Source organism: Syngnathus acus, chromosome 20, assembly GCF_901709675.1.
Source record: "Syngnathus acus chromosome 20, fSynAcu1.2, whole genome shotgun sequence".
NCBI classification, from domain to species: domain Eukaryota; kingdom Metazoa; phylum Chordata; class Actinopteri; order Syngnathiformes; family Syngnathidae; genus Syngnathus; species Syngnathus acus.
Genome location: NC_051104.1, coordinates 3934294 through 3945426, shown reverse-complemented (window position 1 = coordinate 3945426; position 11133 = coordinate 3934294).

Below are 11133 nucleotides of genomic sequence, written 5' to 3'. Positions count from 1 at the left end.
AATATTTCACATGTTGGCTATGGAAAAAAAAAAAGACCCATCTCAGGGGATTTTGCTTGCCGGAGTGATTCGGTGGTGGTGTTGAACATCAAGAATGATAGTAGCGCCTCTGATATGGGGCAGGAACTCCATCAAGTCAGGTTAACCAGGACTGCCAAACCCCCCCTTCAAATAAAGCAATGATCTTGCTTGATTAATGTTATTTCAAAAGTCCCCAAAAAAGAAAATATACAAAAGCTTTTAATTTTTTAGAATCTACTAAATTGAGTATAATTTAAAAAAATATATTTTATCTTTTCAACTATTGCTTATAAGGTGTCCTTGATAGTTTTTAAAGGGGCTTATAAATCAAAAGCACGGATATTAATTTTTAGTGCGTCTACCAGTTTTCCTATTCTGTGTAATATTTCTATGAATTTTATGAAAGCAGAAAAATAGATTCAATAAGTTGCTTCATGAAAACAATAAAACATAAAAGAGCTACAAGGACATCAGTGACACAGATTTTTGCGTGTTTAATAAACTGTCAATGGTCCCAAGTCCTTCAAATTTTCTGTAAGTGGCCATTTAAGTTTATTATTCTTTATTATCTATTATTGATGTTCCCAGAACTTTGCATTCAACATCCTCAGAGTGACCAGGCAGCAAACAATGCATCATTCCGCCTCGGCCGTTGGCTTTTCAACACTCGCGTTGTCATTTGTCACATGGCAACTTCTTTTCAAGGTCGCGGACCTCAATGAGGCTATAATTCAACTATCATGTAATTAAGTAGTCCAATGATCATTTGAAAGGAGTAATGGAGTATAGAAAATGCCGACATTAGAACTTAGATGTGTCAAGAAGGACACTTTGAAAATTGATGAGCCATTAGCTTAAGAGATACAAATAGATGAACAACTAAATCACTTTCCAAAAAAGCATTGCGTAGTCTAAAATCAAGTATTAATTCATTCAGCATAAAAAAAAACTCAAGATGGACTCAGAGTTACAAAAATGCTTTTACCTGATTAAATAATAAGTCCATAAATAAACTTGTTCTAAATTGCACAGTGTGTTTTTCTACACACATGATTGTGTACTATAGCTTTTGATTTATTTCTTATCTAAATTATGCATCTTATGCAAGTACAAGTTTAGATTTATTGGACATGGGCTAATGTTATTCATTAACCTTCGCAAATGTTTGATTGGAATTTGGCATTGCTTCCTTCAAAAGAATCTTTCATTGCCTTTGCTATTCATCTACTTCAAATAAGTCACTAAATGTTACTCTTCAAAAGTCCGGTTTGTGGAACCTCATTATATTTGAAGTAAGCACACACACACACAGACACACACACACACATGCGCAAAATGAATTGCATTTGAAAGGTGGACAAAAAAGACGAAGTTCTTTCATTATGACAATTTACTGGGCTGTGTTTGAATATTTGAATCTTGATTAAAAACTTGCTTCCGGAGACATAATTGTGTCTTATCAGTTTCGGCTGATCTCTGACTAATTCTGTACTCTTCTGAGTAATTAATGAGCTGCAATTATGAGAGCAATTAAGAATCTCAATTAAAGTTTGGAAGATGTTAAGGCATTAAGAAAATCAATTAAATGAGTAAATTGTCTGGCAGATGAATATCAGAGCTGTATAATATTCTATATGGTCTCCGGAATATTTTCGACTCATTGTGTGTTATATTTTCATTATTTCTATGTGGATAGATGTGCCATTACTTATTATATTTTCCTTCAACAATTCATTCATCAAGCCTAAAGGTTTCAGGTTTTCATATAGGTTGCTTTGGACGCAATTATATATATATTTAGTCTACCATTGATAAAATTATAACATCACTTCTGACAATTCTATCAATGACGATTGTGTTCTTTAAGCAGCGTCATTATGTATTGACTAAAACTAAGCCGTCTGAAGGCTTTGACAATTTTCTCCGAGCTTATTTGCCACATTGCTGTCACTATTTTTATCGTTTTTTGTTTTTTTTTTAGCGCTAATTACATTTGTCATTGATAGCAGCCGAAATTAGCCGTTAGAGCAGCTAATGAGATGCTGATTGCAGTTTCGGAAAGCTATTTTAGCGCAAATATTTAGAATGATTCGATGTGATGCCACAAGTTTGTAATTACTCCAGGATGCCACATTTTGGCTATTATTGTTGTTGGAAACACAAAATTAGAAACACAGACTCTGATTCCACGCAAGAAGGGCGGACGAGAGATTCAAACCCAGAACCTCTCGACTGTAAGACAGATGCAAGTAAGCACATGCTCAACGGTGCCTGACTCATCAGTAATCACTTGAAAAATGTTCTCATCCAGTCTCATATTGTAAAAACGACATCCAGCTGAAATACTTTTGCTGAATGTGGAAAAAAAAAAGCCTTCAGTCCACAATGTCGTGATTAGAGAGGGAAAGCCCACACAATAACCGACTGATTGTGGTTTGAAGTGTCACATTCAACAGGTTATTAAGCAAACACCATCCTAAAATATACTGAATGTGGGAAAAATGGATCTATGATAGCAAATTTGAACTTGGCTCATTGCGACCATGCACATTATTAGGAACCTTTGTTCCGTTGCCCCTTTGGTTCAAATTTGATTTGAACTGTCTGTTTATTTTGAAATTTTCAAATTATCTTTAAGAATCAAAAGAGAAAATAATTGCGTGGCGTAGGGCTGCGGCTATTGAATATTTTGCTATTCGGATATCCTACTGAACTACAATTGAGTATATGGGGAAAAAAAGAATTGATTCATTCGGTGCTATTGATGGTTATAGACGTCAAAGATATTAACTGGGTTGGCAGTGAATCGAGCAACTGGTTTTCATATTTCGAAAATCTACTTTTTTTTTTTACTTACCGTATTTTCCGCACTATAAGGCACACCGGATTATAAAGCGCACCTTCAATGAATGGCCCATTTTAAAACTTTGGCCATATATAAGGTGCACCGGATGATAAGGCCCGCGGGCCGGACTTTGGACACGCCTGCTGTAGTGGCTCAATATTGGTCCATATATAAGGCGCACCTGATTATAAGGCGCACTGTCGGCTTTTGAGAAAATTGGAGGTTTCTAGGTGCGCCTTATAGTGCGGAAAATACGGTAAATTCACACTGCTTTGCAGCTTTATTTTGTTTCCATGAAACATTTGTGAGTATGGGACAGTGTGACGTTAGAATGAGATTTTGCAAAAATTGCTGTAGCCATCTTGACAAAATAATTCCTGCACCTCTGTCATAATCAGATGATGATTTCTTTCAACTGCTCTGCCCCTTTTATGTCTACGCCTGTCATTTTTTACGCTTTCTCTTTTCAAGACAGCATTGTTTCCAGCAATGTTCCATGTCTGTTTTGACGGACCTGTCCAACCGGAGTAGACACTAACAATAACTACAACAGAACTGCTTGTCAGTGCTCCGGAAAGACCCGGCCAAGACCCTTCGGACATATCTAGCCTACTTTTACAAGAGCAAAAAGTCTGTCTGTCATCATGTATTACAGTGAATGATGCCTTGTTGGGCTTTATGGTCAAAAAGTGTCGAGCTATTCAGGAAGCTTCTTTTTCTCCGACTTGCCTAACGAGGCCGACATTTGACTCACAGCCACGCAATCCATGCCCATTTATGTCATCCACCATCAATTTCTCTCAGCGATAAATACCCCAAACTACCCCATAATGGAGTAATTTACACACACACCCTGCCGAAGCTATTGACAGCAGCCTGTCCTATGGCAAATGCCTGGCATTTAGCAAATCAATGACGTGAATGATGAGGAGCCTCTTGTTCCCTCTCCATTTTGTTCAATAACAAAAGAGGAAGTGCATTACATACACGCATTGATGGGTTGTTAGATGCTGAAGTCGATGAGTTTGAAATGAAAAAGGCTCCTTTGCTGAAAATTGTTTTCTCTGATCATCTCGCACGTCACACTGGATGATTAATGATGAATAGGCTAATGGAATAGGAGATGGCATTGAAAACCGTTTTTTTTTTTTTTTACAGTTTTTAACCGCAGCGTGTTTATGATGCTTACAGTCTATGGCACCGGTTTCGACTTAACTAAGCTGCTGCAGTCCATAATTTCATCTTGAAAATGAGCAAGGGAGCGGATCTTCCTTATAGTAATTGAGTATTGATTTGAAAATAAACAGCGGCAAGGCTAGACTCCCCCCCCCCACCCCCAACCCCCACCAACTGACAGGCCCATCTTTTGGATGAAATCGACAATAAATGGGTCCCCGCTTTGAGATCAGGTTATAGATCAAGATGATACAGTCTCATGCGCCTTTCCTCCAATATATATTGGATTTTAGGTAACCCATTTATGACCTCAGCCATCAAAAAACAATAGTTTTGAGCAGGCTAAAGATAAGTTAGTGGCATGACTTTGCCACACACACACGCACACACAACTTTTGTCAGATGGAGGTGATGGGGGGGAAGTTAGTATTCAAATGAGTAAGGGAGTGAATGCTAATGGTCCAGTTGCTCGGTGAATCAAGCTAATGTAGGAAGCTTAACATCGGTGTTGAGCCCAGACGTTAACCTCTGCATAATGGCTGTTGAACTAAGCTCACACTCTTGACGCTCCCCCTACTAATGACATCAAAATGTGATATTCATTTTCATCAGCCGCCACTTCATTTTTGATTCCGGGAAACAGTGGAGCAGCGTCGGGGCAGCATGGTGGAGGGGGGGGGAGTAACACGGTGCCGAATGACCGCTAGGTTTCTATCAAGCTGCCAAATAGATTAACTGGGAGACAAGAAGCTCAGTTCGGGGTGATGTCAAACTGCAGTTTCATTCATTTACACCTGCCTCGTTAATGACTCTTGATTATCTTTCGCATGCGAGAGCTTCATTTGTTATCGGTCCATGTGACCTGCATTGGGAGCATTATGAACTGTTATCTGTATTTATCTTGTCATTTCGATCGTCTTTTCCCACCGTGCGTCATTATTAATTTGACGTGCTGTGTCAAGCTCACTGTTAATCATATTCAAATGGATAGGGGAAGATAAAAATCAATTTCCAATTATCCTTGGGGTTTCTCATATCTATTCAGCCTCCGCGGAGTCGACTCGCGAGATCGGCTATGCATGAGTGATTGGATACAGAAAAACAGTAAATAATAATCTCATTTCAGTTCAAGGTGGAAAGTGTGGAAAGATGGATGCTAGCTGTCCATCATTTTTCTCCAAAATGTCATTTTCAGTTGTTGTTGTGGGTACAGATGATCGTACCTGCAGTGGTCAATTATCATTACATTCAAGAACCTTTTTTTTTTTTTCTTGTAAACTTGGCTGAAGCTCCTTTTGAAGGAACAAAGTAGGGCTGAAAAGGAGGACCAAAGGATTCTACTACCCATGGAGGGTAATGGTGCGAGAGGCACTAAGAGGATACAAATAGCTTCACTTGAATAATGGGGTTGAAGGTTAGCATGGTTAGATTCATGTATGGACACGAATCCTTTGAAGCAGTGACACTGGAGAGCTCATAAAAACTCCACAATAAAATACGGAGGCACCTTTATGAGCTAATAGCTTCTCTGGCTTCTGGAAGGTGAAAATATATACATAAATAGAAATCACGAATTTTATGAGGCCCTGTCACTTTGCATACAAAATACTATCAAATAAATATTTGATCAAACATACCAACTAAACTAAAAGAAAAATGTTTCAAAAAGCTTGATGTCTTGGCCAGGTCTCCCTTGAAAAATAAATTCTTAGTTTCAATTGAATCAAGCTGGTTAAATGTTTGTTTTTCCAGCGAGAAACAATAGGCGCTGTCCATGGTGCTGAAACCGGATGCATCAAGCTGTTTCCAGTGTCTCCTCCCAATGATAAAATATTTGCGCTGACTTTCACTGTTGATTTTTAGTTCCTGTGATAATTTAACATAAGATAAAAAAACAAAATAAGAAAATGAAAAGAAAGTCGTCACTAACGTTATTAGGTCAGCCACACAACACGTGCAAACAGTGTTACAGTCTAGTAAACATAAATATGTTTGTGACAACCTAAGCGAGGAGGAGTTACTTTGTCCTCTTGAGCCCGACCGGGCATAAATGATCCTTCCCACACATTTAATTTGTTATCTCCTCAGCAGGCTGCAGGCCTCAGGCTAGATGAAATGGGAAATTAATGACACAGAGGGGAGTGAGCTCGTCGCTCGACCAGCCCACGGGCCTTCACGTAAATAGCTTTTAACACACAGATCAATAATGTTAACTTGTGATTAAATAGATTATTACATTCAGAATTAGCCACCCCAGGGGCCAACACGTGTTTGTGGAAAGCCAGAGGAGAGCAGTTCCGCTTTCTTAGTCTTTAAAGGAGTGCTTGCAAATACTTGAGTCTCTGAGCTCAACTGTTACATATCTGCCTCGGGTCAGCTGACCACATGAACTCTGCCCTCAAGTGTCACAATAGTTATATAAATGGATTTTTATGTAAAATAAAGGAATCAGGTGATATGTTTAAATAAGTCCAAAGATCATGTGATTGACTTTCATTTGCATTTTCTTTGACAAATGATTTTAAAGTAAAACACGGGTCCATTAGTCTTAGACCAAATTAGTCATTTTCTGGTGGCTCCACTTATTCATCAAGCACAGGAACACCCACGATTCATTTGTTTAGTGTGCACGAATATGTGCGCAATTTAGTGTATGAGAAATATTTTTTTTCTCAACTTGGACAGTTTGCTAATACAGAATTTTTTAAGTAAACTTATATTTCACTCCTATTAAAGAAAGAACAGTTTAGTCTGTGAAAATGAAATACTCCAAAGTCCTCAAATATGTCAGCACAACTTCTGTATCATCGTTGCAGAAAATAAAGAAGTGGTGTGGCATAATTGGAAGTTCTTCCTGGACGATAGCCGGTGTGCTGATAAGTCGAAGATAGACGTTTTACACTTGGCCGGAGCATATCGGTAATAGCTCCAGGAGCAGCGGTGTATTGACTCGAGTTGAGGACAAACCTTTCTGTTTGAATGCTTGTAGATGACGACGGGCCAATGTGGAAGTAGTGCATGTCTGCTCACTACAGGGAGGACCACATGTCCCAATCACTGAAGCTGAGAGTCCAATCCCACTTATCAGCTAGTGACTGAGGATGGGCAAAAAAGCAGCAATGGATGTGCCATTTAAACCTCTTTCTTTCTTAAAGCGTGAAATATGAAGGCCCCTCGATATGCCACCTGATAACCTGGTTTCAGAAGTAGGGTGTTTATGGCAAGCCCTTTGAGACAAACTATTTGGGTTACATTTCATCCCAGATAATAATAACAAATAGAAAATATGTAGCTGTGACTATTTTGCTGAGTTTTCAAGTGCGTATATTATTTTTTTTAGCTAAACTGCAACTATTAAAGTCAGCATTTCATCCCTGTCATCCTTAAGCACGCTGTCCAGAAGTGCAACCATTTGCACTTTTTATAAGCTTTATCCCTACCTAGTTATTCCAAGATCTGCTGCTAAATTTGTCCCTCATTCCTCTCTCTGCTTAAGCTTAAGCCGTCAGCTTGGTAATGCAAGCTTCAAGAGCACATCTCCTGCCGACTTCTTTATTTATATGTGTGCGTCTGCTTCTGGTTGAGGCACAGCATGAAGTGAGAAGGCTGAATTTTGCATTACCTCACCCACTGCTTAAATATTATTGGTTGCTTATCTGTAATGCCCCCCTCCTCTCTGAATCTGACGCGAGGCAAGGTGAATCTCTCACAAAAACAGTTTGCATATACATTATGTCAAATGATGTCACAGTAAAGGTTAAAAGTTAGACCTTTAAAGTCACTTTAGCAATATTTAAATAAGACAAAAAAATGATTCAACTCTTTAATCAAGTTGTCTTATCATGTCGATTGTGCTTATCATGTCAGCATCTGTATTGCCGCTGATGAGCAAATTGGCATTCGGTGGGATCATTTTCAAGTGATTAAGGCGGGGGGCCAATGAGAACCTTGTTTATTCACAAGGCAGGTGTCCATATTACAATCATATCAATGATTGAGAACTGATTAGTCCTCACATTTTGATTAAGAATTAAAACTGCAGGCAGGATTATGTTGCTATTGTACAATAATAGCAGTAAAATATTATTTCTTGTCAGAATTTAGTGATTAGCTCATTAGTTTATTAAAAAATTTTGCCTATAAACTAAATAAAAGAAGCATCTGTACAAACTAGACAGGTTTTGTTCTATTCATAGTAATTTGTGGAGTATTGATTAACACGCCTAACGTCATCTTACAATCCTGAAACAATCAAAATAAAAGCCTCTAAATTGTCAGTAAATGTGAGTGTGAATGCTAGATGAAATTACAATTTTTTTTTCTGGCAACATTGGACAGTGGCAAAAAAAAAAAAAAGAAGAGTTTCTGTTTGGACTCTTTTATTGCCAAGAATGTCGGGCACTTGTGCTGAGAAGGTTGCACGTAATTATTCTGCACCAATCCGAAATAATGAAGTATGAAGGGTAATTGTTAAACAAGAGGCATCATGGGAATGCTTACAAGATTGTACCTGACACGTGTGATGTGTCTGAGGCCACGCGTTAGCACGGATGCACGGCCAAACACACCCGCACATGACACACACACACATAACACTTGCAGATTAAACCCTATTAATTCAAACTCAAAGCCCAAGTGACATCTCCAGCAGAGTAATGAGAAATTTAGCAGGAATCTGAGGCTGATTATCAACTGCAAATTTGCTGTAATGCCAGTAATCAGAGGAGATGGTGCAGAGAGAGCGAGAGAGAGAGCGTTAAACATTAGTCGACACAAAGTGCAAAGCTTCATTTGAGAGAGAGAGGGAGAAAGAAAGAGAGAGAGAGATGAAGGGATGCGAGCCAGAGCACTAATTGCAACTTGTTTCCTGCCATCTTCTTTACATGACAATACCATCAAGGGGCCCAAGGACCTTTCATTTCAATGTGAGTGAAAGTCGTTTCAGTTTAATGGAATTTAAATGATCAATCCACCTTTTTTTTCTTTTTTTTTTTGAATAAATATCCAACCATTTGTATGATTATTATTTTGTACACTCTTTCACCCATTTGCAAATAAATGCCCCCGATGTCACGGAGAGAGTCAGACGCTAACAAAAAAAAAAATGCTAATCTGCTCTTGATATTCTCGTCTGCCAAAGTGTCAGAGGGTTAATCGCAAAAATTAACTTATCATCTTCCTGGAAGAAGTAATTAAGCAGTGCAGGACAAACTCTTCACATAATTGAGGGTGAATAATGAGAAGCACACATTCTGGGGGGAGGGAGGGGTGGAAGACATTGATGGAACCTGCAAAGAGAAAACACAGTGCTACTAACTGCAGTAATGAGAGGAGGACAACGGACTAAAAATCAGCTAGAAAAATCACCAGTGTGTGACTAATATAGGCCATTGATGATTTATTTAATAAACAGAAATATATGCACATTAAAAGTTATGTATTTACATTCATCCTAATTACCGCACGTTAGACAAGCAGCTAAAGGTTGAATGTCATCTTGATGAGACAAATTGAATTTTATAACTAGAGCAAAGAGTCGATGGAACCTCGTTCTATTGTTTCAGTGGCAAAACTGACGCTCGGTTTTTCTATTTAAAATGGAACAGTCCATTTTTTTTGTCATTAGTTTGCTACACTTACATTTATGAACATTGAATGAAAGTTAATGTAACTAATAATTGCTTTTGGGGTACAGTGTATGCATTAGTAGAAAAATATTTTTTACTCCCAGTATTTTCCTCCTGACAATTTATTTTATTCAATCTTAAACCAAATGAATGGCTTTTCATATTCTAAAATAGGTTAAAAAGGTTAATTCACTGCCAGCCTAGTAAAAATGAATCTTTGACGTCTGTAGTCATCAGTGGCAGCTTATAAATAGTTTCCAAAGCCTTTTTTCGGGGGCAGGAAGTGTGTTTTATGCGGGAGCAAAAGGTCGAGGAAGGGGTTAAGGAATGAGTGACAGATTGACATTTGCCACTGTTTTGTTTTGTTGTTCTTAGCGCTGAAGCCAGTGTGTCCAAATCTGCTCCACACTCAACTCTATCTTGGTTTAATGAACACGATGTAAAACGAGAGGTATTATTAAAGCCATTATAGCACAATCAGAGAGCATTTTTCTTCAGTGCATTTTCTGCATGGCGAGCGCATGAATACAGCGAGTCAATACAGCGATGCAATCAGCTAAAGCGCCGGTGACAAATGCAGCGTGCCAAGCGGCGCTCACTGTTGAACACATGTAGCCTGCTTAGGCCTTGCTCAATTTATCGACTTCGGCGAGAAATCAACAGTGGCAAGCGGCTTAGCAGCTCTCTCGTTCTATAATAGACTCCGTTCCTTTTATTCTTCACGCTGCAGCAGGTGATGAATGGACATAATGTCTACCAGCTTTTGAATTTGTAGTATGTTGATTCGTCCCCAGCCCACTTCTTACTTTTTCCCCCTCATATCCTCACTTCACCTTTGAAGAGGGAACTCTGTTTTTTTCAAACCATATCAGCTTGGAAAGTATTGCATAGTCGTGATATTGGAAAAAAAAATATCTCGTCGGTATTCTCCTTTTTTTTTTTAAATGGTGCTTTAAATCTATTGTGAGCATAATTTCCTGTGAAGCTGCAGGGTCGTCATGAAAATATTTTACTATGGTTGTAAATAAATATATCAGCTCCAGAAGCGTCATATTGGAAATATATCACTCCACACGCAAAGACGAGACGCTCCCTTAAGGAAGATAATTCACCAGCTGACCGATGAGCTAAAAAAAAAAAAGGTTGCACTGGTTAAAGTTTATGTATTATTTATTGTTTTGGGAATTAAATATGTCATTTTGATAGAGTAGCTGTCAAATTTTGATTACCGTATTTTCCGCATTATAAGGCGCACCTAAAAACCTCCAATTTTCTCAAAAGCCGACAGTGCGCCTTATAATCAGGTGCACCTTATATATGGACCAATATTGAGCCACTACAGCAGGCGTGTCCAAAGTCCGGCCCGCGGGCCAAATGTATATATCTTATATCTGGACAAAGTTTTAAAATGGGCCATTCATTGAAGGTGCGCCTTATAATCCGGTGCGCCTTATATATGGACAA